Raw genomic sequence first — 6000 nt, 5'->3', positions numbered from 1 at the left:
CATAAAAAAACTTCTCCCAGTTTATCTAGGATTTATGATTTCCTAAGATTTCAGCTGTTGCCAAATACTTCAGAAAACATACAGGTATTTTTTAATACATCCTAGAGAGCAGAGAGCACACACCTTCAGCTGTGGCCTAATTCAACAGTTCAACATGCCAAATGGATAGATTATGTTTTGAGTTCTTGGATACAGCTACAGATATCTAAGTTTCTGGAAATCTTGCCTTACTAATATTTACACCACATAAGGGTACGTGATTAAAAGTGAGTTGAAATTACTCAGATTTTCACTAAGTATTTCCCATCTTTTGGGTAGCTAGTATAGATCTTAAACTTGACCCCTTTGAGGTGTATGCACTGAAGACCTATTTGCCCACATGGTCCTTCAAGAAAAGAAGAAATTCAAAAGAATTTTTTTAAAGTGTCACTGCTTCTGATCTTTTCATATTTAGCTTCACAGTGTCCTTCCTATGAGGGTTGTCTTGCTTTTGAGAAAGAAGGCTTTAAATTGTGCTGTGGCCATTGATTGGAGTGGTGTGCTGTGAACCTCTAAGTACATGGCTTAGCCTGTGTAGCAGTATTCCTGTTCATCGTGAATAACAAATTTTTACTTAATTGGCAGCTATTTACTTTATGAAAAAGGCCCCCAAAACTAGATATTTAAGTTTGAGTACTCAAAACCACAATTGTACAGTTCTGTACAATTTAATAGTCTTGTGTAACATATTCATACTAGAGATGTTTGCTACTTTCACCTAAGCAGTCAAATATCAGGATCCTCTAATATATTTCTAGTATAGTGATAATGGAACAGCTAGCTGTGCCTTCAACAAAATCTTCCTATGAAGATGATGGTTCCATGAATGCCCATTGCATTTGCACAACTCTGTATCTCACAGATGAAATCTGGAATTTATATACTTCTGTGTTTAAGGGAAGGAGCTTTTCATGAGCTTATACTCTGCTTTTGTGTCATTAGCAGTATATCAGCATTAACACTCTGTGATATACAAAGCCAGAACACTGCAGTCTTTCCAATCATCAGAGATCATAAGTTTGAATAAATTTTTCCAAGAACTACAGAACTGATGAAACCAGATTTCCTCCAAGTTTGTATTCTAGCCACTGAAAGCCATGAGTCAGCTCCCTTCACAACCATAAGCCTTCCTCTGTTTAGTCCTCCCCTACCTGTTCTGGATGGGCTGGACTGCAGTTAAGTCTTAACTACATGTGTAGGTTGTCCCATCCTCAGTCCAGGGAGATACCTTCTGTCAGTGGTCCACTGAGTCTCACAGTATGACTGATAAAATCACATCATCCCATTGTGAGATGCTCTGCCTAGGGGGAGGAGCAAAGCATTCCTACCTGGATAAAATCTGAGATTTGGAACACCAGGAGAGCTTTTTTCCACTGGATTCCCAGAGGAAGATCAGGCCCATTCTGCACCAGCACTGGACCTGCAGAGGAAAACTCTAGCCTTTGACAGGACCACTGCTTCAACAGAACCACAGCTGTCACTGCAGGAGGACTGCAGCCACCATTTAATGGGACCGCTACCAACGCCCTGACTACCAGGGTGTCAGGTGGTATTCTGAATGTGTCAGTGTTTTTTTTGTATTGCTGCATTTTTATTTTAAATTTCCTAGTAAAGAATTGTTATTCCTATTCCCATATCTTTGCCCGAGAGTCCCTTAATTTCAAAATTATAATAATTCGGAGGGAGAGGGTTTACATTTTCCATTTCAAGAGAAGCTCCTGCCTTCCTTAGTAGACACCTGTCTTTTCAAACCAAGACACTGTCCCTTGGACAAAAGCTAACTGAACACATATCCCTCTCTGGGACATTACTAGGTTTTGTTCCAAATGCTGTTTCACAAAACATGCAGGAACTTGGTATCTTTAATACTCATGCTGTCATGTAATATAAGATCAAAATCAGACAATGGCTTCAAAAGTAGAGGGAGAGTGCAATTGAAAAAAACCAACAATAAACCTCAAACGAACCAAATAAACCACCAAAACCAACAGACAACCATTACCTAAGTTTTGTTTCCTTAGCATGCTAGGACTGTGTCAGCCATGCTCAAAGAACAGAAGGTGTAAAGGACCTGTCGTGACCAGAAACTTTCATACATGTAGAAGTTATTTAAAACTGGTGTAATCATTACTAATTCCTGGCCAGCAGTGCCAGAGAATTTAGACTTTTGCTATGCAAAGTCACCTCCAACTCACAATGTTTGAGTTCTAATGTAAGCACTAGCACCCATATCTGATAGGAAAGAGCTTTTGAAATGTGAATACTCTGACACAGTGGAAGTTGCAACAACTTTTAACCAAAAGTACTCAAACACTCTACCACTGAGATGTTTTATTTTTCTTTCCCAACTTCTGAAATAGTTTTGCAATATTGACAAATGCACAAAAGAAACCCTGCATGTCTGCCAGCCTCTAGAGGAGAGAGAATTTTGTACAGATTATTTCCTTTATATCAAACGAAATAGTTTGCCCCAATCTCTCCTGTTATGCCACCTGCAGGAGGAAAATGGATATTTCAGAAATAGGTTATATATCTTTGTGTTTATTTTGATTAGTACAACTTTACACCTTTTGCAGCATATATCAGAGTATTCTGCCTAGAAAAAACATGATCTGAGGAATGACCATCATCCCATAGCCTTCAAACATAGCTCATAACTGGCACTCCATGACTGCTACTTTAAATTGCTGATGATCTTGACCTGCATGCAAAATAGTCTTTTCAGAGTTCTTGTGACCTGCCTCCTAATATTGCACCTTCAAAATGAGGGTGAATAATTAGATTTAATAAAGTATTCAATGTATCATTTTTTAGTGATAGAAAGTGTAATGGTTTGGTTTGCTAGAGTCCAAACACCCCAGGGCAACCACTTCTTTCTGGCTAATAGGTTGCTCTTCTGTCACCTTTGGAGGACCTCACCCCTAACAGCCAGACCTATGATGACCAGTCCAAGACATGCTACATCTTTGAAATGGGAGAGACTCCTAATGAGAAGTTCTTTCCAGCTCATTAAGATATAGTGCACTATATTGCACACATGGCAAAAGCTCTTTCATCCCTGCTTCTCCTTCAAGGTTTCATCTATATCTGTATCCTAATGACTCACATAATGTATAGTTCTGGTTTCTTCCTTTGCAGTCTTCTTGTCAGAAACACTCAGTTACGATGCAACTACTCACTACAACAAAAGCTGGCAATCAGGTTTATAATCAGAAAGTTAGTAACTGCTTTTCAGAATCTAAATGGACTGCCTCCATTCAATAAATTAGGTGTAAAATTACAGCTTTCCTTCCCAACTTTTTCTATAGGTGTCCCAAATTGTGAGATACCAACATCTGTACTAGCCAGTATCTTATTTACAATAATTGTTATTGCATCCAAATTTTTTCAATACCAGTTTTCAACAGAATTTCCAGTTTTGAATTTTTACATGGTTGCCAACTGTCCCTGTTAATGGTCTCTTTCTAATTGCTGGAAAATAACAGAAAAAAAACTCCACCAGCTGTTAATCCCCACCTCCCCATTAAATGCAGAGCTGAGCAGACAAGGATGATGACAATCGCCTTCTTAATAGTTATTTTACTCTAATGAAGGGTAAAAGTCATGATCCAGAAAAACAAAAAAATCACACCTTTGTAGGCACATAACACTTTCATTCACTTATATTGATGAAATGGTCAGTCCAGAGACTGGTCCTCTGGTAGCTGGCTGGATTCATAGATGCATTTATACACACTAAACAAAAATCTTTGCAAGTCCTCTAACAGGCCAGATAGAATTTCTTCTTTCTCCACTCCTAGCATTTGCCTCTAGAGAGCTGATTAAGATAGGTGTTGCCACTTTTTATGTTAAGGGTTTATAAGAGATCTGATAAATTAGCTTTATAGTCTGGAAATAAACTATAAGCTGTCATAAGCCCTGTGCCCATATGTAGCGCCCAGAAGTAGCCTTTGCTCTTACATTTTCCAGCACTCCATTTGGACAGTCAAGTTAATTTCAACCAGTCCTTTTTTTTTTTTTTTTCTCCACACAACAGATGTTTATACTGCTTTAGCTGGTAATCCCCCCCTCTCCTGGCTATAAACAGAATAGAAACATGTAGAGTTGTGTGTTATTAAAAAAAGTTTCTGTCTTAACTCCTCATCATGGTCGCTGATTTCCACCAGGGCATGGGAACTTTGATTTCCTTCTGGGGTTTATTTTTAGCTCCTTTAGACCTAGTTCCAACTGTTTGAATAGGAAATTACAATGAAGCCAAAGGTTTCCTGTTTTCCTGACATTCCTTTCCCTGCAACTATTTTCCAACAGAGGTTTTTTTTTTCCTAGTCCAGAACCTTTGATTTCTAGTCTTTTTATCTTACTAATCCAAAAGGCAACACTTGAATTAGGGATTGTAAGTAAAATGTTAGACATTTTTACTTCTGGTTTTGTGTTTTGGATTTTTTTTTCCCTTCTGAATCCCTACAGATATCTTAAAAAAATAATTCAGATCCAGCTGGTGAAATTTCCTGGTTTTCTTCTGGGATTTCTCTTGGTGTTGTTTCAGGCTATCACCTAGCTCCTTTTAGCCATTTGACTATCAGTCATCATTACTAACACTTTTGACCGGGCTACCTCAAAAAAAATACCAGATTGGGGGGGAAAAAAAAAGGACCCGGGTAACTACTTTGGTCAGTTTTTAAAGTTATGTGAACCAGCACTTAGCCATGCTTCGGGGACTCACAAGTTTCCTGGGAAAAAGCTGGGGACAAGTTCAGGTGCTCTTGCTCCATTAAGCAGCCAGAGACATTTAAAAACGCGGGGCCGCGCTCCCTTATGCCGAGGCGCGTCCGGGCGCAGCGTGCGCGGTGCTGGGAGCGCGCAGGAGAGCAGCCGGGAGTGCGGGCAGGAGAGAGCCGGCTTCGGCACCTGCAGCAAGCCGCTGCTGCCGATCTAGGACAGCACTCGCGATCCCCATGCGGGCTACAGATGTTTTACAAACCGTAGGTTTGTATTCGATGTTAGGAAGGCATTCTTTACTGCGATGAGAGAAGCTCTGGATACCCCATGCCCGGAAGTGTTCAAGGCCAGGTTGGATGGGGCTCTGAACAACTAAAGATAGTGGAAGTTGTCCCTGCCCATGGCAGGGGTGTTGCAACTACATTATCTTTAAAGTCCTTTACATCTGAAACCATTCTATGGATCTATCAAAAAAAAAAAAAAAAAAAAAGCAAATTGTAATGGGTATGGAGAAAGCATGCCGAGTTGTGCTGTGTCCCTGGGTGACTACAAAGGCAGAGATAGCAAGAAGAGAAGGGATGGAGTTTGCACACTGAAGGGTGGGAGGTCAGGAGATCAGTTATGCCTAATTTTTCTCTCAGTGCTCTTGGAGAAGAGGTGGCACACCTACATACACTCCTCTTGGGGGAGATACAGGGAAATTACTTGCATTGGATATACAGAGATGTGGGAGAAAAGAAGTGACTAATGAACAGCAGTTGTTATTGTGGTTGAGGTGGGCAGTTATTGCTATGGAGGTGGAAATCCAGAAGGAAATGCAGAAGTTATTAACTGCCTCACAATATAGCCTCCATAACATCCAGGCAGACAGCAGAGAGGGACTAAATTTGGATCTCAATATGAAAAACTGCTCCTGCCAGGCACACACAACTTTAACTTCTTTGAAGTGGCACATCACATCACTGAGACACACTGTGCTTTTCTACTCCTCTTGCAGCGGGCCCACATTTCAAGAGTGAGCCTGTGCAGTACAAGCGAGCTCACCTTGGCCCCATAGATATCACCCCCCACCGACCTGCAGGCCACAACCAGGATCCCTGCCAGACTTCCTTGTATGTGCTTATATCCTGAGGTGAAGCTAATCAGTCCCTTAGAGCAAGGGCACAGTCTGGACAGCTTCTTCCAGAAAGTATCACTTCTATTCAGTACATCTTATGTACTCTGAGTACGTCTTAGGTACAT

Source organism: Agelaius tricolor, unplaced genomic scaffold, assembly GCF_023055355.1.
Source record: "Agelaius tricolor isolate 1412-34295 unplaced genomic scaffold, bAgeTri1.0.p SCAF_5, whole genome shotgun sequence".
In the NCBI taxonomy this organism is placed as follows: domain Eukaryota; kingdom Metazoa; phylum Chordata; class Aves; order Passeriformes; family Icteridae; genus Agelaius; species Agelaius tricolor.
This window is presented reverse-complemented; position numbering follows the sequence as displayed.